The 23600-nt window shown below is 38.0% G+C and overlaps 1 protein-coding gene across 9 annotated transcripts in view; it reads left to right on the top strand.

Annotated features, from left to right (window-relative positions):
• Positions 1-23600, top strand: part of MSH3 (mutS homolog 3) — a 221810-nt gene that overhangs the window by 165014 nt on the left and 33196 nt on the right. The window contains exon 21 of one of the 9 annotated variants that reach the window (XR_008547940.2): positions 10613-10716. The exons of the other annotated variants lie outside the window; for them this stretch is intronic. The gene's annotated coding sequence lies outside the window, so the exon portion shown is untranslated. The remainder of the gene's footprint in view (positions 1-10612; positions 10717-23600) is intronic. 9 annotated transcript variants of the gene reach the window in all.

Genomic DNA, 23600 nt, shown 5'->3' with positions numbered 1-23600 from the left:
AGAGAAGTGTTTGTGTATATGTGTTTATTTGCTTGCTCATTCCTTCATTCATGTTTTTCCTGTCATCTTCCAGAAAGGAATGAGACAGCTTGCAGAAAATTCAAAGTAGCTTAAGTGAATAAATAAGGATGAGGGCTTAAAATGGAGCCATGACTGAGGCTTAAAACATCAATGCCCAATACTGCTGTGGATAAGCCATAAATCTGGTTCAAAGGTTTCCACAAAGCTAAATTTGTTCAGTTAAATAGTTCACAGTGCCCAGAAAACCAAATGAATTAATTAGTTAAGAAGGCAACTTAAAACAAATTTTTATTGTGTTTGACAGCAATCTTTTAGTAATAAAATCAGCTAGAAGAATATATTGGGTAGTATCACACAGACTAGGTTTTATTGGGTCCCATTGGTTACAGTTTAGGAAACAAATGTTTGATTATATTATTCTTGGATCACAGGCTCCACTGAGACAGAAATTGTGCTTGTTCTGCACACCTTTTATCCCCTATTCCTAGTACTAAGTAGATGTGCAGTAAATATTTGTTTAAAAACTGACAATAAAAACTGTAATATAAATAAGATGTGTTGACATAACTCTGTTTCTTAGTCCAAATTTCTGGTATCTGAAGGAAACATCCCCTTGTGATTCAAACACCATCTAAAATAGTATATTGGAGCTTAACTAAGTTTTGCCACAGGACTCAAAAAGTCATCAAATTTCTATGTAAGTTTCGGTCTTACAAAGAAAACACTTAAGTTTAGGTATGTGGCAGGATAAATTATTAATACACAGGAAAGAGCAAAAGTTCCAGTGTCATGGAGATTAGTCTGTCCTGACAACACTCTGTGTACCAGTGCACCTTTGTGATGCTGAGTAAGAGGAGATTTGCACTTCACGAAGGTCCAGGTTAAGCTTAGTTGCTCAATCTGGACTCTGGTCCCTAAAGTGGGAAGTCTCAGGCAAATCTGAGTATCAGACCATGCCGGCAATTCAGCTCTCTTCACCTGCTTCTTTCTCTGCAAGATGAGATAATCATGATACTTATATTTCAGGGTGTTGTCATGTAGTTTAAATAATGCATATAAAACAATCTAGTACCTGACATATAATAGTTCCTCAGTAATATTAGTTACAATTTTAAGGCCCATCTCTATGACACTTTGACCATTTCATTCCACAATGATCTGTTCACGGTAAACTCCTAATGCCCTATTTATTTGGACTCAGTTATTTCAGTGTCTTATTTCAGTATCTATCTTAGTTCATAACTGGTTATCCTATGCCATCATGCTATTTGTTCACTATTTGAGGGAAAGAACTCTACTCCATTGTGTATTCCCTGCCCCACTCAGGATGGCAGTAAGTATAGCTACTAATATAAATTAAAGTCATTCAGAAATGAAATTATTTTCACATTTATATTACATTGTTTTCACTTCATCCTGGAAGTTATCATTAGTCTGAAACATACCCAGAGATACTGACCCCATATTTCAAAATTGACCACAACTTTAAAGCATTAATTAATTAATAAAGAATTACACGTGCCAGTTTAAAAAGAAATATGCAGATTATAGAGATTTAAATACTGAAATATGGGACATTTTCTTGTGCTCTGCCATTTGAGTAGCTGTTAGTTTATCAACCTTCAGGTCACGTTTATAGAAGCAGTCTGCCACAGGGCCTGTGTCCCTGCATATTCTTACTGAGTATGCCAAGAAAGCCCCTGATTGCTTTTTACATGGGCCACTTATTTGTCAAAGTTGTGCTTGCAGCAAACAACCTGGAGGGATAAGTTAATTCTCCCCTTAAAGAGGAAGCTTGCTTCCCTTGTTGTATGCACAGCATCCATGGTACATCACCCTCACAGGACTTGGGGGCTAATGTAAACCAACATGAGTAATAAAGTCCTTTGTCTCTGACCCAGTGGCCTTGTGTCTTCTGCCGTTATCTGTGAAACCAGTGGTATTAGGGTAACCTGTTAGCTTTTAAGCAGAGTAAAATCCTAGACTTCACACAGTTTTTGATAGGTCAATAGGATTCTCAGATCTCTTGCTAATATTAATTACCTGCAAAATGTGAGTAAACCGGCTGTGTATGGGAAAGAATAGGGGCTTTAGATCTAGAAAACTCAAGATTCTGTACAAGTTCTCCAGCATCCTGGCCATGTGCAAGTTACTTCATCCTTCTAGAACCCTGAGAGAAGTACTGTGCCATAGTCAAGAGAATCAGACATGTTATACTTGAGCACAAATCTTGCTTTTCCCTTTTAACAACTATGTGACCTTTTTCGAATTACTGCTTCTCAGTGTCTCAGTTCTTTTCCTGTAAAATGGAGTTGATACTGCTAACCCTCATATATTATTGTGGGAATTAAATAAAGTACATGAAAATGCCAGACACATTGTGGGTGCCTAGTAAATTTTAGTTTTTTTTTTTCTTCCAGATTCTATGCCATTAGTATTTTAGATTTAAAAGTCTGTCTTCATATATGTGTGAGTATAGTGCTCACTTTTCTAAACTTAGCATCGGTTTTTGCACCTATAAAACAAAAAGTTCAATAATACCGACTTCACAAGGTTGATTTGAGAATAAGTTTTGAAAGGATGTGAAATCACTATGAAGTGCTTCTCTTAGTTGTTCTCATTGAAAGAAGTTGACCAAATCTAATCTCCCTGACACTTTCCCTCTTGGAGCACTGTGGCCATAATAGAATTGAGAATCCAGGAACCTAGAGGCACCACCCACACAGAATGGGATAATGGCAGTGCCTTTCCTTCTGTTCCTCAGGAAGTGGCTGGCATGGAAGGTGGTCTCATGGAAGATGCACATCCTCCTCCATGCTGAGACATGCCTTTATCTCATGACCCAGGAACAGCCTTAAGGAACTGGCCCAATTGCCAATCACTGTGTGAAAGAACAACCAAGCTTTAAACCTTGCCGGCACCAAATTTGTTGTTTCAGCATAGTAGGATTCATTCTCAATTTATTCCATCAAACATACTAGTTTTTTAGCTACTTCGGGATATATTTTGCAGTGACTTGGTCCTGGTGGGCAGTGTTGTGTGGAAAGATATGCTTGTTACAATATATGAAAAAGAGCCAGTTACAAAGCCTGGCATTCATTTCACTTTTGTATGAGTAATTGTATGTATAAATATATGCGGAGAAAACCATCTAGATAGAAGGCTTATTCCAAAATACCATGGGGGATATGGCTTTATGGTGATTTTTCTTTTACTTATGTAAATTTTTAAATTTCTAAAATAAATGTGTGAAAAAAGTAAAACCTCCTCACCCTCACAAACTACCAGTATTGGTCAAAATGAGATGTTTTATAGGAATCTGGCGAAATGCTTACATGGTCACTGTCTGACAACCCTTTTTTTCTGGGGCAAATATCTCTTTCCTACCCAGGGACATGGAATTTGGGGTTTTAAGCTTTAGACCATCCTGGGCACTTCAATATATCAGACCTTACTTGTCCACAAAGTTTTTCCCAGACTATAAGTAACCCTAGTTCTTCTTCCTTTAGGAGTTGATGGCATTCTGTCTGGGAGAGAATACAAGATTCATGTATTTAATTTTCATAATAAAAACACTGCTCATATGGCACTCTTAATCTTCAGTGCACATTAAATTTTTTTTTTCCCATGGAGCTTTAAAAAAAATACTGATGCCTGAACCCTACCTCCAGAAATCTTTTTTTGTTTTGTTTTGTTTTGTTTTGTTTTATTGATCATTCTTGGGTGTTTCTGGCAGAGGGGGATTTGGCAGGGTCATAGGACAATAGTGGAGGGAAGGTCAGCAGATAAACAAGTGAACTAAAGGTCTCTGGTTTTCCTAGGCAGAGGACCCTGCGGCCTTCCGCAGTGTTTGTGTCCCTGGGTACTTGAGATTAGGGAGTGGTGATGACTCTTAACGAGCATGCTGCCTTCAAGCATCTGTTTAACAAAGCACATCTTGCACCGCCCTTAATCCATTTAACCCTGAGTGGACATAGCACATGTTTCAGAGAGCACAGGGTTGGGGGCAAGGTCATAGATCAACAGCATCCCAAGGCAGAAGAATCTTTCTTAGTACAGAGCAAAATGGAGTCTCCTATGTCTACTTCTTTCTACACAGACACAGCAACAATCTGATTTCTCTATCTTTTCCCCACATTTCCCCCTTTTCTATTCCACAAAACTGCCATTGTCATCATGGCCCGTTCTCAATGAGCTGTTGGGTACACCTCCCAGACGGGGTGGCGGCCGGGCAGAGGGGCTCCTCACTTCCCAGAGGGGCGGCCGGGCAGAGGCGCCCCCCACCTACCAGACGGGGCGGCTGGCCAGGTGGGGGCTGCCCCCCACCTTCCTCCAGGACGGGGGCTGCCCCCCACCTCCCTCCCAGACGGGGTGGCTGGCCGGGCGGGGGCTGCCCCCCACCTCCCTCCCAGAAATCTTAAGTTGGACTGGGGCATGGTCTGGAAGTCACATTTTAAAAGTGTCCCAGATGATTTCAAAGTGAAGCCAAGATGTGGAAGCACTTCCTCAAGCCCTCGCTGGAGAAATCATGTGTTGAATTATAAAAATAATAGGTGCTTATTATGAAATGTAACAGGTGTACTAGGGTATGAAGTGAAACAAAAACACCCCATTCTCCCCAGGTCTACCATGTTTCTTTAGGTAACATTTCACAAGTCTACAAGTATACATCTTTTCTTTTCTAAAATGGTATCATACTAAGCATTACTATTGTATAACTTGCTTTTGTTTCCTAATATGTGGGAGACATATTTCTCTATCAGTTTATACAGATTAGTCTTGCTCTTTTTAATGACTGCAGTGTATCTGGAGTACAGATACTCCTTGATTTCTTTAACCTCTGAGAGCTCCATCTGGGACAGACTGCCCTTTAGTATATGGGACATGTTCCCTATCCATTCCACTGTGCTCCCACATCTTCCTGTTGTTACCACTGGAAAGGAATCTACATGGACTACATTAAATTTTATCCCTAGGATATAATTATATCCCATTAAATTATATCCCTAGGATATAGTTTAATATTATGCCCTTGTAGCTTTCATTTATTTTTTATGAAATAATTCAGACGTATAATAATCCTCCATGCACCTTCTACCCTACTAAAGAAATAAAACACTACAATACAATCGAACCTCTAATCCTCCCTAATCCCATTGCCCTCTACCCTATCCATAGTAACTAACTGGTTGTCCTTGACTTTGGTATCCATCCCATGCATTTCTCTACATTTTTACTCACTGATGTTTTTTGAAACAATGCATGGAAGTATTTGGTATGCTTTTAAACTTTACACACAGTGTATCACATTATATTCTTCTGTAAGTGGCTTTTTCCCCCCTCAGTGTTATATATTTATAAAATTCATATGGGTACATATACTTTGAGTTCATTAATTTTTCCCTAATTATGATAGTCTATTTTATGAATATATTACTATTCCCTCATTTTTCTTGATATGATGCCAATTTTTTGCAAATGTAAACAGTCATATTTGTGACTTGTCTCATACTCAACTCCTAGTGCACACAAGGGAGTTTTTCTCAATCTAGGGGTGGAGTTGTTGGATTGTAAGGAACATGTGTCTTTCATGTTCTCCAAGGAGGCTGTACCAGCTTAGAATCCCACCACCAGTGTTTAAAAGTTTGTTCTCATGCTTAAAATAGATTAGAATAAGAAATGTTCATTTGATGATATTTCTATATATTCTCCAAAATTGCTCATAAGAACATTTTCATTTTTATTACTTAATGTCCTTCACATGAAGTGCCATCTGGTAAATTATTTTTTTGTTAATGCTAGGGACATTTTTTCTCTCCATGTGCATACTGTGCCTGTTTACAAAAAGATTTGAAGCAATTTATTGGCCTTTTCTGACAAACTGCCAGGCTTCCTGCTATCAGCCAGTGGCTGCTTCCTCTTTAATTCCTTTTTGTCTTGGCTGCCAAGACAGCAAGAGCTAAACTCAAGGCTCAGGTGTGGAAACAAATTTGACTTAGTTTTCCCCTTTGCTTCTTTTATGGGAGTATTTCTCTAGTGTCATTCTTAGAACAGCTGCATCAGAATCTTGGCGGTGCTAATTAAAAATGCTACTTACTAAGCCCTTTCACACATCTTTTTAATTGGAATCTCCAAGGTGGTACACAAGAATTAGCATTTTAAAAGCTCACGCTAAGCTTAAATGTAAGAATCTACTGTATGGCTTGTAATCTTAGTTTCATGTAATTGTTTCATTAGAATATGTTATTGTAAATCACTTCAAATGCTTTTTGTACTCAATGGAAAAAATATTAAAATCTAGCAGAATGAGATATTTGCATAAGATTTAGCTCCAAGCTGTATCTGTAAATAGATTCTATTATCAATTGGCCATTTAGAACACTAGGTTTAAATCTGTGGATTCCATAAATATTCATTGAGTGCCCACTATGTGCTATACAGTGTGCAAGAAGAAGTAAATGGATGAAAAGCTATAAACAGACAGGAGGTTAGGATTTTTTTTTTTTTTTTTTTTTTTTTGAGATGGAGTTTTACTCTTGTTGCCCAGACTGGAGTGCAGTGGCATAATCTTGGCTCACTGCAACCTCTACCTCCTGGGTTCAAGCGATTCTCCTGCCTCAGCCTCCCAAGTAGTTGGGATTACAGGCATGTGCCACCACGCCCAGCTAATTTTTGTATTTTTAGTAGAGACGGAGTTTCACCATGTTGGTCAAGCTGGTCTTGAACTCCTAACCTCAGGTAATCCACCTGCCTCGGCCTCCAAAAGTGCTAGGATTACAGGTGTGAGCCACCGCACCCGGCCTCCAGAATCTTTTATCTGAATACTATAACCTCACATGAATCTTTTCCTGAATAAGAAACAGATTTTTTTAAAAAGTAGAGTTTTGGCAAACACATACATTTGTTTCTAATGGATATATCTGTGCATTATGATATGTGTACTCATCGATGAAATATTTCTAGACCCATATTTCCAAGGATCATTAACATCCTTGAATGCATCACTGAGATAAGATCTGTTTATTATCTTGATGAATATAAACTTAAATCTCATCTAGCCTTTTAGACTCAGTAATTAAGTTTTAGAAAAGCAATGAATTATTAAGTCTCATTAGAAAACAGTTTGAAAAAAGCAAAACAATTGGCCTCTTCTCTCAGCATAATTTATTTCTATTAAACGTTGGTGATTAAGCGTTGATGAAAAGAGATATTTACTCGAAGTGGCCCATAGCTAACAATTTTCATGCCATGCTACTTACACAAACCCCCTCTTCTGACACCCAGCTTCAGGGAATTCTATGTACTCAGAGTGGCACGAGTGTGTTTTTCTTGAAAGAGAATTGGAAGATAATAGACATTCAAGTACTTAGTAACTTATTTGTTTGCCCAACTTAGTGTAATTCAGAAAATATTGAGCACTGACTGTGGAGTATTTGTACTCTATACAAAATATATTCTTTATGGACAGAAAGAAAACATCTTGAATCAGTCCACACCTTCTAATTAGTTGTAAATACCAGTACTAAAATCCACATGATAAGTGAGCACTAAATAAGTTTTTATGATTTTATTGGCATTAAAAATGTCGTCTTATGAATATCTCTGTGCTTTCTTTAACTGTGTCTAGCAAACACTAGTTATCTTATTTCATCTTTTTCATGGGAAATTATTTTATGAATTTAAGGCTTGTTCCTTTAATTAGCTTCCTCAAAGTCACCTGAAGGTTTGGTTTGATTTGGTTTTAAATGCAAATCCCAGGCAAATCTTCTGATTGAAGATCCCCTGGAGATAGATACTGTTGTAGTAGGTATGATGAAGGAGGCCTTTAGACACTATTTTTTTTAAAAAGACTTTAATTTTTCAGAGCAGTTTTAGGCTTACACCAAAACTGAGAGGAAGGTATAGAGAGTGTCCATCTACACTTACCACTGCCCCTGCACAGCCTCCCCCATTTTCAGCATCCCCCACCAGAGTACTCCCTTTCTTACAATTGATGAACCTACATTGGCACATCATTACCACCCAAAGTCCATAGTTTACATGAGGGCTCATTGGGTAATTTATAAACAAAGTAAATTTATTACAGCTCTGTAGACTGGGAAGTCCAAGGTCAAGGGGCTACATCTGGTATGGGCCTTCTTACTGCCTCATAAAATGGCAGAAGGCATCACATGGCAAGGGGGCTTACTAGAGAAAACCAAACTGGCTTTTACAACAGACCCACTCTAGTGAAAGTAACCCACTCCTATGATAACCCATTGATTCATTACCCCTTAATCCATTAATCCCCAAATGGGTTAATCCATTCATAAGGGCAGAGCCCTGATGACCCAGTCACCTCTTAAAGGCCCCACTTAATACTGTTACATTGGGAATTCAATTTCAGTGTGAGTTTTAGAGGGGACAAACATTCAAACCACAGCATTCTGCCCCTGGCCCCCACAAATTCTATGTCCTTCTCATATACAAATACATTCATTCCATGTTTATAGCCCCAAAGTCTAGAGTCTCATCGAATCAGATGTGAGTAATGCTCAAAGGACAATTCATCTTGAGGTAAATTTCTTACAGCTGTGAGCCTGTGAAATGAACGTGTTACCTACTTCCAAAATAAATGGTGGGACAGGTGTAAGACATTCTCATTTCATAAGGGAGAGATAGGCAAGAAGAAAGGGGTAACAGGTCCCAAATAAGTCCAACACCCAAAGGAAAAACTAAGCCTTGAGGCTCCAGAGTAATCTTCCTTGGTTCCATGTCTTGCTTCCTAGATACACCAGTGTGGGGATTGGATCCCAGGGCCTCAGGCAGCCCCACCACCTAGGCTTTCCTGGGCTCTCCCAGGCTTCATTTCTCACAAGTAACAGTCAAGTGCCTGCAGCTTTCCCAGGCTGGAGCTGAATGCTGGCAGTTCTACAGTTCTGAGATCTCAGCGGGGTTCTGTTCTCTCTGCTCCACTAGACATTACCCCACTTGGGGTTGTCTGTCCTGGCTCTGGCTCTGACCCCACATTTTTGCTTGGCATTAATCCACGAATGGATTAATTCATTTATGAGGGCAGAGCCCTCATCACCCAATCACCTCTTAAATGCCCCACCTCTTAGTACTGTTACATTGGAGATTAAGTTTCAACTTGAATTTCAGAAGGGTCAAAATTTGAACCAAAGTACTGTTTATTTCCTTTTCCTGTCTTATTGCATTAACTAGTACTTCCACTGCAGTGTTGAAAAGGAATGGTAAGAGGTGACAGCTTCCTATTTTGGCTGATCCTAGTTGGAAAAGCTTCAAGTTTCTCACCATTAAGTATGATGTTAGCTATAGGTTTTTTTGTGAATATTCCTTATCAAGTTGAGGAAGTTCTCCTCTATTCTTAATTTACTGAGAGTTTTTATCATGAATGGGTGTCGGATTTTATCAAATGCTTTCTATGCATCTGTTGATATGATCATGTGATTTTTCTTCTTTAGCCAGTTGATGTGATGGATTATGTTAACTGGTGATCAAATGTTGACCCAGTCTTGCACACTTAGGATGAGTCCTACTTAGTTATGGTCTGTTTTTCTTTTTATACATTGTTGGATTCATTTTGCTAATATTTTATTGAGGATTTTTGCATCTATGTTCATGAGAGATATTGGCCTGTAGTTTTCTTATAACGCCTTTGTCCGGTTTTGGTATTAAGGTAATGCTGGCCTTATAGAATGTGTCAGGAAGTATTCCCTCTGCTTCTATTCTCTGAAACAGATTATAGAGAATTGGTCTAATTTCTTCCTTAAATGTTTGATAGAATTCACCAGTGAAGCCATTTGTGCCTGGTGTTTTCTATTTTAGAAGGTTAATACTTATTGATTCAGTTGCTTTAATAGATACAGGCCTATTCAGATTGTCCCTATCTTTTTGTGTGAGTTTTGACAGATTGTATCTTTCAAGGAATCAGTCTGTTTTATCTAGGATATGAAATTTATGGCCATAACACTTTACAGTATTCCTTTATTATCTTTTTAATGCCCATGAGATCTGTGGTGATGTCTCCTCTTCTATTTTTAATATTAGTAATTTGTATCCTCTCTCTTTTTTTCTTAGCCAAGCTAGAAATTATTAATTTTCTTGATCTTTTCAAAGAATTAGCTTTTGGTGTTGTTGATTTTTCTCTATTGATTTTCTATTTCCAATTTCACTGATTTCTGCTGTAATCTCGTCATTTATTGTCTTCTGCCTACTTCAGATTTAATTTACTTTCCTGTTTCTGGTTTGCCCTTGAACTCTTATTTTTAAGAATCTCTACAAGTGACTCTGATGCACAAATTTAGGAGCCATTGTTTGCATTTTAATTTCTAACATTTTATAGGAAGAAAAACAGGATCAGAGAGAGATTTTGTTTTGCATGAGGTTATAATGTGTGCAGTTTATAAGGATGCAGCCTCTGGTTATATTGGGTTCCCCTGTATTCATCTTATTGATTTATCTGATTAATTTTATCCATGATGACAGATTAATCTTATCTTCCTTTGACAACCTTAATTATGTGTAGTTTTCCTAGCTATAGTTAACATTGAGTGAAATCATTTGCTCTGTTAATTATTTTTCTTTGCAGTTCTTGGGACTTTCCCACAAAGTGGACTACTAGCTATGTTAGAGGATGAGTTGCCCAGTCAGCACAGTGTGGATTTTCTTTGAAGGAAAATACCTGTGTCCTTCGTAAGTGTCCTACACATGCTTTATAGACAGGTCCAGTGAACACTGTCATGTGAGCCTGTAGAAATTTAGAATTTTTCTGGATTGTTCTCTTGATTCTCATCAGTGTTTCCACGGAAATTGAAAGATTGCTACAGTGGTTTTTGCTTGATTATATGTGCAGTTTAGTATTATAACTTTTATAAATAAACTTTAAATACTGTAGTGTGATCTTATTGCAATCATTAGAAGGAAGGATTATATGAGAGAAACTTTTTTTTCTATTATAATACACATGCTTCTCAAGTTAAAATGGGACTATGCCCTGATAAACCCATCATAAGTCAGAAACATCATAAATCAAAAATGCACTTAATACTCCAGCAAGCTCGTTATAAAATTTTAAAATAATAAGTCAGGGATTGTCTGTAATTTTACTTATGCTAATAAATGTTTTTCATATTGCTAGAAGAAGGCTAGTTATTTCTGCCTTGTCTTAACAGAATGATACGATATAATTCTTAAATGTATCATTTGTGATTTTTAAAAATAACATTTGTTTTTCTAATTACACAAGTAATGCATGTTCATTATGCAAAATTTTAAACTCAAAATTTTTTAATCACTTGTAATTCCACCACCTGGAGATCATTGTTGTTTAGGTAGATGGCTTTCCAGGCTTTTTTAAAGTGCACATATGTAGTGGTAAATCATTTGTAATTTCATTCCATTTCTGAGTTATTGTTTATGTTTAATTAAATACAAGACAGATTTACTAATTCACGCTTTTTATGCCTTTTAAATACCATATGGTGCCTACATATCTTTTAGTAATTGGTATTCTCTTACAGTCTTTCCTCTACTTGGACTTTAGTTTTTTGGGGTGCTTTTCTTCCTTATACCATCCTTCTTAAAAGTTAGAGTACTTTGTTAGTTAGGAGATTAGCTATCTTTTGTAAAATGTATGTAATATCCAAAAAAAAAAAAAAACAAGCTTTGACTTAGACATCCATTTTGGACAGAGTTCAAAGTTTTTAGCAACCTGAAGTGAATGGGAACATCTTCAGTTTCAGAAAGCACACAAAATAAACTAACTCTTAAAAACTCTCCAGGTTGGGCGTGGTGGCTGACGCCTGTAATCCCAGCACTTTGGGAGGCCGAGGCGGGTGGGTCACGAGGTCAGGAGATCGAGACCATCCTGGCTAACACGGTGAAACCCTGTCTCTACTAAAAATACAAAAAAATTAGCCGGATGTGGTGGCGGGGCGCCTATAGTCCCAGCTACTCGGGAGGCTGAGGCAGGAGAATGGCGTGAACCCGGGAGGCGGAGCTTGCAGTGAGCTGAGATCGCGCCACTGCACTCCAGCCTGGGCGACAAGGCGAGACTCCTTCTCAAAAAACAAAAAAACAAAAAAAACTCTCCCATACAAAGCACTTAGAGGATAAATCTATATTCTACTTATATGAGATGCCTAGAATAAGCACATTTATAGAGACAGAAAATATGGGGAAAGGGGAGAGTTTTCCAGGATGGGGAAAGGGGAGAGTAAAGAGTTACTCTTAATAGATACAGAGTTTCTCTTTCTGTTTCTGATGAAAAAGTTCTGCAAATGGAGGCCTGGCATGGTGGCTCACGCCATAATCCCAGCACTTTGGGAGGCTGAGGTGGGCAGATAACCTGAGGTCAGGAGTTAAAGACCAGGCTGGCCAACATGGTGAAACTCTGTCTCTAGTAAAAATACAAAACTTATACAGGGTGGTGGTGCAAGCCTGCAATCCTAGCTACTCAGGAGGCTGTGGCAGGAGAATCTCTTGAACCTGGGAGGCAGAGGTTGTAGTGAGCTGAGATTGTCCCACTGCACTCCAGCCTGGGTGACAGAGTAAGACTCCATTAAAAAAAAAAAAAAAAATTCTGCAAATGGAAAGTAGTGATGGCTACACAACATTGTGGATGTTAATACCACTGAGCTGTGTACCTAAGAAATGCTAAAATGGTAAATTTTATTATTTTTATATATATATATCATAATTTTAAAAGCACTTGAAGTATGTCCAATAATACTATTGTAATAGGAATAATCATTGCCTCTACTTAACAATTTTAATATTTAAGCTCTAGTTATCATTCAATATGAAAAGTCCTCTTTTCCTAATTGCAGTATTTCTCCCTTATACTAGCATTTTCCTTGCAAAAGGTCCAGAGATTGTGATTTGAAGGGACAGAAGCCCACTCCATTTGCCTGAGAGACATCTAGAATATTATCTCAAAATATTAAGATCTCATAAAAACAAACTGTTTTTCAAATTTCCATGAAAGTGTTTTTTATTTTAGAAACTGACTCAAAAAAGTACTAATTTCTTTTTTCCACAATGCTTTATTAAGCTTTGTTGACCTATATAAGGGTTATAGGCGAGGAGGGGAGTAGGGGGATTAGAAAGATTAGTCAGCTGCCACTCCTAAAAATATCAGAGTGATTTTTTTTTTCCTTAATCACATAACTGTAACCTTCTGTCTACTCAGGGCAAACTAACTTTAAGATGAAACCTAAAGAATGGATTTTTCATTTTTTACTACATTTGACTGTAAATACAGACAGCTTGATAATAATAACATATGCTGTGGAATTCCCTAAATCTCTAACATATTTTAACATCATTATCTAGTATAGTATGTCTTATAAATGATTGTTGATTTAATAAAAACTATAAACTTTATTTATTTTTTTGTTTTTTTGTTTTGAGATGGAGTCTCGCTCTGTCGCCAGGCTGGAGTGCAGTGGCACCATCTCGGCTCACTGCAACCTCCACCTCCAGGGTTCAAGTGAGTCTCCTGCCTCAGCCTCCTGAGTAGCTGGGACTACAGGAGCGTGCCACCACACCCAGCTAATTTTTGTATTTTTAGTAGAGATGGGGTTTCACCATGTTGGCCAGGATGGTCTCGATCACTTGACCTCGTGATCCGCCCACGTCAGCCTCCCAAAGTGCTGGGATTACAGGCGTGAGCCACCTCGCACAGCCAAACTTTCTTGTTAATGTATATCTTGTCTTGCTTCTAAAACTGATTTTAGGCGTGAGCCACTGCGCCCAGCCATCTTAGGCACTTTACTGAAATATTTACAACATAGCGGAATAATAAGAGAAGAGAATGGTATCCAAAGACGCTGGATCAGAGAGAAAATAAGAATTGAATTATGATATAAAGCCAGGTATAAGATGTTATTCAGTTGTTTTCTAGTAATCAAGCTAGAATAAATAAACTATACATTTCTTAAAGGAAATTAACAGGAAATACGTTTATCAATAAACAGTTCCCACAATTATAAATGCATACTTCCCCAGTAGCCTTGATGACTGGTTCATGAGCCAGTATTTCTTCAGTGTGTATAGGGCAGCATTGCTACTTCCATTGGTACTACATCCATACCATCAGGTGCTATGGAAAAATAGAATTGTAATAGAAAATGTGTTGGCTCCTAATGCAGTGGCCTTCAAACTACCCTCCAGGGTGTGAGTCCCACAGAGCCGCCTCAGAATAACAGGCCTAATAGTCCTGGGTTCTTAACCAGAGCAAACATCATTCATTGTATCTAATCTGCAGAGTGAATTTTCTTATAAAATATTAAATATTTTATATTAAAATATATTTTAAATATTTAAAAAGTTCTACAAATGGAAAGCAGTGATGGCTACACAACCTTGTGGATGTTAATACCACTGAACTGTGTACCTAAGAAATGCTAAAATGGTAAATTTTATGTTATATATATTTATCATAATTTTTAAAAGCTCTTGAAGTAAGTCAAAGAATCCTACTGTAATAGAAATAATCATTGCCTCTACTTAACAATTTTAATATTTAAACTCTAGTTATTACATTTTAAATATAATTAAAATATATTTTTAGTTTAAATACTTAATAAAAATAAATACTTAAAATATATATAAAAATAAAATAATAATACTTAAAAATAATAAAGTAAAAATATTATTTGAACAAAGGATTTAACAGCTAAAAAGATATTTTGAAACCTCTGACCTAGTACTAGAGTCGAGACCATTGCCTAGTAAAAGTATGTCCAAGATCTCCTGAACACTGGCCTGCCCTCCTTAAGAAAGAAACCCTATAATACCATGAGGCATGTAGGGGTGACTCAAAAAACTCCAGGCCAGAAACCAGAAGACCTAATAAGTATTTGTCTCTTGTCTGCCACAGATTAGCCCTGTCACCTTGAGGAAGTGGCTTGACCTCTGAAATGTCTTATCTCATCTATAAAATAGGAGTATAAAATGATTACTAAGAACTTGTCCAGCACCAAGACTTTTTCAAAATTCTTTCTCTTGCCTCAAAGATGGCAAAGAATGTGCCATCAGACAAGCTCTTCCCTTCTGTCAAAAGAGAAGAACCATTGGAGAAAGAAATGACCAAATTCTATGTAGAGAGCTTGAGCAAGAAGAAAAAATGTAGGGGAAGGGTAAATAGCTCTGTCTAGAGCAATTGCCTTTTGTTGTTTACAGCTTGTCTATGTCAGACCATCCCGTAGGAAAGGTTTGGTAAGAACAAAGACCTTTGATAAAAGATGACTGAGAGACTGTCTGGGGTTTGATGCAAAGATCATCAGAGGCATCTACAAATGAGTAGTCACCAGTGACAAAATCTCAAAGCGAGGCAGGCTGGAGAACGGGCGATCTGTTAGTCTTGCCAGAGAGGAAGGTATTAGCAAAGGCAGATTGAATAAGCGGGAGGTAAAAAAATAAAAAACAGCAATAGCATTTTTTTTAAACATATACTTCATTAGCACAGGTTTGGCTTTACCAATATAGGAAAGGCATTTTTACACTAATTAGGTCATTGTGAAATAGAAAAATTGGAGTTATTTTTTAAATGCAGTGTTTTTAACTAAGAAGAAAATATGAGACCGGGTATGGTGGCTAATGCCTGTAATCCTAGCACTTTGGGAGCCTGAGGTGGGTGGATGACTTGAGGTCAGGAGTTCGAGACCAGCCTAGCCAACAGGGTGAAACCCTGTCTCTACTAAAAATACAAAAACTAGCTGGGCATGGTGGCACATTCCTATAGTCCCAGCTACTCGGGAGGCTGAGGCACGAGAATTACTTGAACCCTGGAGGTAGAGGTTACAGTGAGCTGAGATTGCACCACTGTACTCCAGCCTGGGCAACAGAGAGACTGTCTCAAAAAAAAAAAAAAAGAAAATATTAATACTGTGGAGGTTATGTGACAGTCTTTAATAACAACAACCAGTTATATTACTATAATAAGCTTTCCATGAAAACACCAAAAAGTACTTTTTGATATCTTATTAAAAATTAAGATTCTGTCATATTTCTTAGAATTATATACATTATAATTTTATGTTTTTTAGAATAAACTCAGCAATACTGTACAAGGATATCGTAATCTATATGGAAGCACAAAGGAACATATAAATTTAAATCCTTTTGCTCCGTGATCAGTCACTTCTTTTCATTTTAAACTTTAATTTTGGACATTCACAAAATTGTTAACTCTTGAGTGATGTGGATTGAGTAAGTTGTATTACAATTATAAAAACAAATGATTCATTTCAACTTGTATTGAACATCTTATGTGCAAGACACTCTGCTTAACACTTGAGGGGACTACAGAGATAAATCAGTGAGGTCAGTTCTATGGGAGGGAATCAGGGACAGCTACACAGAAGCAGCTTAAGGATGATAAGGCTTCCAGTCCACAGAAAGAGAGGGGTGAAGATGATTCCAGTATAATGGAACCATGAGAACACACAGAGGAATAAAGGTGTGTCACATCAGCTCTTTGAATATGCCACAAAAAAAAAAAAAAAAAAAAAAGAAACCTCTGAATTAGTTTTCCCTCAGTATCTGCTGGGCACTGGTTTCAGGACCCCCCAGTATGAAAATCTGCAGATGATCACATCCCTGATATAAAGTGGGATATTTGCATATAACCTGTGCACATCCTCCTCGATACTTTAAATCATCTCCAGGTTACTTAGAATACCTAGTATAATGTAAATGCTATGTAAAGAGTTGCTATACTGTATTATTTTTAACATTTATATTATTTTGTATTGTTTTTTATTTTTATTGAATATTTTCGATCCACAGTTGATTGAATCTGTGGTTGCAGATACGGAGAGCCGATTGTATACCCTCTAAAAGGATGAATTTTATGCTATGTCACTTATATCTTAATAAAGCTGTTATTTTTCAAAAGTACATGCCGTGTGTTAGGGATGGCAAGGATAAATTGTTGTCATGGTGACATGGGATCCTGTGTTGTGCAGAAGGAGAGGAGACTGGAGAGAGGTGTAGGATCAGACCACACAGAGGGTCTTGAAAACCATGCTAGGAATTTTGAATTTTATTTTCCAGGCATTAGCAAAACATTGTAAGTTTTTAAGCATAGGAATCAAAATGACTCCATTGATTTTAAAATACGGAGGTAAAAGATAAATTAGCTGTTAGTAAAAGTGAAGGTGGAGAGGAAAAACTAGGCTATTGGAACAGCTTCGACCAAAGAGTGTAAATTAGTGAAACTAGTTTGCAAGAATACTAGGGACAGGGGTCAGGCACGGTGGCTCACGCCTATTATCTTAGCACTTTGGGAGGCTGAGGCAGGAGGATCACTTGAGCTCACAAGTTCGAGACCAGCCTAGGCAATGTGGCAAAACCCCATCTCTACCAAAAATACAAAAATTAGCCAGGCATGGTGGTGCACGCCTGTGGTCCCAGCTACTCAGGAGGCTGAGGTGGGAGTTCGCTTGAACCCGGGAGGTTGAGGCTGCAGTGAGCCAAGATCATACCATCGCACTCCAGCCTGCGTAACAGAGCCAGACCTTGTCTAAAAAAATAAAATAAAATAAAAATGCTGGGGACTGGATATTGCATCTTAAAGGGGCAAGGAAAATGAAAGAAAATACTGAATTCTCATTTTCATATTTATAGAACAAAGATACTGTATTATTTTTCTGAACTGTGTAACCAACTATCACAAATTTAGCAGCTTGAGCAACACACATTTATTATATCAACATTTCTGTGGTTCATGACCCCAGACACAGCTTAGCTAGGGTTGTGTGAGGCTGTGGTTAAGGTATTGGCCAGGGTGGGATTCTCACCTTGAGTCAGGACTAGAGATGTACCCACTTTCAGAATTACCCAGGTTGTTGGCAGAATTCATTTCCTTGAGGTTGTGAGTCTGAGGTCCTCAGCTTCTTGCCAGCTGTAGGCTGGTGACTGCTCTCAGCTCCTAGAGGATGCTTGCAGATCACATGGCCCTCTCACAACATGACAGTGAACTTCTTCAAAGCCAGCTGGGGAGAAAGTCTCCAGCACTAGTTGACTGGCAAAACATACAACATCATATAATCGTGAAATTAATATCTCATCACCTTTGCCATAGTCTGATGGTTCAAAGCAAGTTACAGGTCCCACTCACAATAAGAGGAGGAAATTATCCAAGGGGGTGAACACCAGAAAGTGGAGATGGTTGGGGTCACTATAGAGCATGTCCACCACAGGTACTTTTCAGCCTCTTAAAGTACAGTAGAGCATCCTCTAAAGCCGAGTGAGCAGAGTGTAGACTCTGGCGTCAGACCGAGCCAGGTTTGAATCCTGACTCCATGACTGACTATCCTTTTGAGCACTAAACCTCAGTCTCCTCATTTGTACATAGGGATAAAGATCTACGTCTCATGATGTGGTGTCAGGACAAAATGAGATAATGCCGGTAAAACACTTCAGTGAGTGCCCAAGACAGGAAAATTTGCTCACATATGTTATCACATTTGAGTCTCAGCTACCATGAGAAGTAATTGAAAAGTTTTCCATTAAATGATTTACCTATATTAAATCAGTTTTTGCTCTTGAGTAAACTTAATCTAATGGACTTTTTGCCATATCATTGTGAGCATGGATTAATACATTCATGAAAAATCACTAGACTTGAGTAGAGGATTTTTTTTAAATCAACCTCTTCTTTTTACAGACAAGGAAGCTACAACCACATAGAAAAGTTATCCGACTTGCCTAAGATCTCACAGTACTTAGTGGCTAAGCCAGGACTAGAGTGATGGCCTATTTATGCAAGTTACTGCTGTTTCTACCATGTTTAGCTGTGTGACATAATTTTTAATTATGACATTTATAAATTTTTTCACTCAATCTTGTAGACTAGAAGCTCCTTTTTCAATGAGACAGCTGATTTTTTAATGCCAAGAAATAGATACATAGAAAAGTTCAAGGCCTTAGCCCTAAAATAAGAATTTGCAAACTTCTAGTGACAGTACTCAATCTCTCTGAATGTCTCTATTGTTTAAGACGTGATCTGATGTTTTAACTTTAAATTAAACTAAATTGGCTGGGTGCGGTGGCTCACACTTGTAATCCCAACACTTTGAGAGGCTGAGGCAGGCGGATCACTTGAGGCGAGGAGTTTGAGACCAGCATGGCCAACATACTGAAACCCCATCTCTACTAAAAATACAAAATATTAGCCAGGTGTGGTGGCGTGCACCTATAGTCCCAGCTGCTTGGGAGGCTGAGGCGTGAGAATCACTTGAACCCTGGAGGTGAAGGTTACAGTGAGCTGAAATTGTGCCACTGCAATCCAACCTGGACAACAGAGCGAGACTCTGTCTCAATAAAATAAAATAAATTTGCTACTTAAATGTGTATGTGGCTTCACACTATATATCTGGGCACGCTCTATATTTTTTGAACCGATTCTTAAGGGTATCCCAATGATAGTAATGAAAATAAGCAGCATAAAATTTTATAGCCATCCAAGAACAATATTTCCTGTGTATTTTAATCCACTGGAATTGGGAAAGAAGGATTGATTATGTTGTTTTCATTTAATGTCCATTTATCAATCTCCATCTTTGTGTCAGATGTTTGCTAGGTGCTTGGGGGATGAGAAAGGGTCACCACATGACCATAATCCTCCTACCCAGAGATAACTACTCTAAACATGTTGATAGCCTTCTATATATATTTTTTGCACATGTACTTTTTAATATAAAAAGTGACACAATAAAATACTTTCAAAAATTATGATTACAGAAGCAGTGGCTGTCATGGTAGGAGGAAACTAAAGCAAATCAGAGGGCACAAAACTGAAAACTAGGAGGATTCCCATTTCCTCCCAACCCCCTGCTACCCTCCCCAGCCCTACTCACTAGAGGCAACCACTGAGTGGTCCCTGATTTTCTTCTGGTAGTTAACATTTTATTCATATAAAATATTTTAACTCTGGTTTTAGATTTATTAGTTTTAGACAGTATCTGTTAACCTTTTGCTATAAAATATGGAGAAATTTTTTATCAATTCAAGCTTGAGCCGTTCTTCTTCTCAGCTTCCAGTTTCTAAAACTGTTTTTACCTTGAAAAGGTCTTTGACATTTATTATTACTGGTGTATTATCTCTTGTGCTTTTTCATAGGCTAGTTTAAAAATGGAATGCATTATTGTGATCACATGTTACATGTGTATTCTCTTTAGAGCTAAATATATATGTATATCATTCTAAGGTACTAAACTTTGTTGTTTGACAAACCTGACAAAACAAGCAATGGGGAAAGGAAAGGGGAATCTTCTAGGCATCCCAGTCTAAAACTCTTCATTTCTATCCAGCTTTTTTCACTTCTTCCATTTCGACTGCTGCTCTTCCTTGTATCTCATGTTATTATCTTCCTTGAATATTCTTTTTTTTTTTTCTTTGCTCTGTTGCCCAGGCTGGAGGGCAGTGGCATAATCTCAGCTCACTGCAAACTCCGCCTCCCAGGTTCAAGCAATTCTCGTGCCTCAACCTCCCGAGTAGCTGGGATTATAGGCACTTGCCACCACACCCGGCTAATTTTTGGGTTTTTGTTGTTGTTGTTGTTGTTGTTTTTATTATACTTTAAGTTCTAGGGTACATGTGCACAACGCGCAGATTTGTTACATAGGTATACATATGCCATGTTGGTTTGCTGCACCCATCAACTCGTCATTTACGTTAGGTATTTCACCTAATACTATCCCTCCCCCAGCCCCCTACCCCTAACAGGCCCCGGTGTGTGATGTTCCCCGCCCTGTGCCAATGTGTTCTCATTGTTCAACACCCACCTATGAGTGAGAACATGCAGTATTTGGTTTTCTGTTGTTGTGATAGTTTGCTTAGAATGATGGTTTCCAGCTTCATCCATGTCCCTACAAAGTACATGAACTCATCCTTTTTTATGGCTGCATAGTATTCCATGGTGTATATGTGCCATATTTTCTTAATCCAGTCTATCATTGATGGGCATTTGGGTTGGTTCCAAGCCTTTGCTATTGTGAATAGTGCCACAATGAACGTACGTGTGCATGTGTCTTTATAGCAGCATGATTTATAATCCTTTGGGTATATACCCAGTAATGGGATGGCTGGGTCAAATGGTATCTCTAGTTCTAGATCCTTGAGGAATCGCCACACTGTCTTCCACAATGGTTGAACTAATTTACACTCCCACCAACAGTGTAAAAGCGTTTCTGTTTCTTCACATCCTCTCCAGCATCTGTTGTTTCCTGTCTTTTTAATGATCATTGTTCTAACTGGAATGAGATGGTATGTCATTGTGGTTTTGATTTGCATTTCTCTGGTGACCAGTGATGATGAGCATTTTTCCATATGTCTGTTGGCTGCATAAATGTTTTCTTTTGAGAAGTGTCTGTTCATATCCTTTGCCCACTTTTTGATGGGGTTGTTTGTTTTTTTCTTGTAAATTTGTTTAAGTTCTTTGTAGATTCTGGATATTAGCCCTTTGTCAGATGGGTAGATTGCAAAAATTTTCTCCCATTCTGTAGGTTGCCTGTTCACTCTGATGACAGTTTCTTTTGCTATGCAGAAACTTTTTAGTTTAATTAGATCCTATTTTTCAATTTTGGCTTTTGTTACCATTGCTTTTGGTGTTTTAGTCATGAAGTCCTTGCCCATGCCTATGTCCTGAATGGTATTGCCTAGGTTTTCTTCTAGGGTTTTTATGGTTTTAGGTCTTACATTTAAGTATTTATTCCATCTTGAGTTAATTTTTATGTAAGGTGTAAGGAAGGGATCCAGTTTCAGCTTTCTACATATGGCTAGCCAGTTTTCCCAGCACCATTTATTAAATAGGGAATCCTTTCCCCATTGCTTGTTTTGTCAGGTTTGTCAAAGATCAGATGGTTGTAGATGTGTGATGTTATTTCTGAGGCCTCTGTTCTATTCCATTGGTCTATATATCTGTTTTGGAACCAGTACCATGCTGTTTTGGTTACTGTAGCCTTGTAATATAGTTTGAAGTCAGGTAGCATGATGCCTCCAGCTTTGTTCTTTTTGCTTAGGATTGTCTTGGCAATGCGGGCTCTTTTTTGGTTCCGTATGAAGTTTAAAGTACTTTTTTCCAATTCTGTGAAGAAAATCAGTGGTAGCTTGATGTGGGAGATAGCACTGAATCTATAAATTACCTTGGGAAGTATGGCCATTTTCACAATATTGATTCTTCCTATCCATGAGCATGGAATGTTCTTCTGTTTATTTATGTCCTCTATTTTGTTGAGCAGCGGTTTGTAGTTCTCCTTGAAGAGGTCTTTCACATCCCTTGTAAGTTGTATTCCTAGGTATTTTATTCTCTTTGTAGTAATTGTGAATGGGAGTACACTCATGATTTGGCTATTTGTCTATTATTGGTGTATAGGAATGCTTGTGATTTTTGCACATTGATTTTGTATCCTGAGACTTTGCTGAAGTTGCTTATCAGCTTAAGGAGATTTTGGGCTGAGACAATGGGGTTTTCTAAATATGCAATCATGTCATCTGCAAACAGGGACAATTTGACTTCCTCTTTTCCTAACTGAATACCCTTTATTTCTTTCTCTTGCCTGATTGCCCTAGCCAGAACTTCCCATACTATGTTGAGTAGGAGGGGTGAGAGAGAGCATCCTTGTCATGTGCCGGTTTTCAAAAGGAATGCTTCCAGTTTTTCCCATTCAGTATGATATTGGCTGTGGGTTTGTCATAAATAGCTCTTATTATTTTGAGATACATTCCATCAATATCTAGTTTATTGAGAGTTTTTAGCATGAGGGGCTGTTGAATTTTGTTGAAGGCCTTTTCTACATCTATTGAGATAATCATGTGGTTTTTGTCATTGGTTCTGTTTATGTTACGGATTACACTTACTGATTTGTGTATGTTGAAGCAGCCTTGCATCCTGTAGATGAAGCTGACTTGATCGTGGTGGATAAGCTTTTTGATGTGCTGCTGGATTTGGTTTGCCAGTATTTTATTGAGGATTTTCGCATTGATGTTCATCAGGGATATTGGTCTAAAATTCTCTTTTTTTGTTGTGTCTCTGCCAGGTTTTGGTATCAGGATGAGGCTGGCCTCATAAAATGAGTTAGGGAGGATTCCCTCTTTCTCTGTTGATTGGAGTAGTTTCAGAAGGAATGGTACCAGCTCCTCTTTGTAGCTCTGGTAGAATTCGGCTGTGAATCCGTCTGGTCCTGGACATTTTTTGGTTGGTAGGCCATTAAGTATTGCCTCAATTTCAGAACCTGTTATTGGTTTATTCAGAGATTCAACTTCTTCCTGGTTGAGTCTTGGCATGGAGTATATGTCCTGGAATTTATCCATTTCTTCTAGATTTTCTAGTGTATTTGCATAGAGGTGTTTATAATATTCTCTGATGGTAGTTTGTATTTCTGTGGGATCGGTGGTAATGTCCCCTTTATCATTTTTTATTGCGTCTATTTGATTCTTCTCTCTTTTGTTCGTTATTAGTCTTGCTAGCAGTCTATCAATTTTGTTGATCTTTTCAAAAAACTAGCTCCTGGATTCATTGACTTTTTTAAGGATTTTTTCTATCTCCTTCAGTTCTGCTCTGATCTTAG

The sequence above is a fragment of the Pan troglodytes genome, chromosome 4, assembly GCF_028858775.2.
Source record: "Pan troglodytes isolate AG18354 chromosome 4, NHGRI_mPanTro3-v2.0_pri, whole genome shotgun sequence".
NCBI classification, from domain to species: Eukaryota; Metazoa; Chordata; class Mammalia; order Primates; family Hominidae; genus Pan; species Pan troglodytes.
The sequence above is the reverse complement of the archived record's forward strand: the minus strand, read 5'-3'. Positions and strand labels throughout refer to the sequence as shown.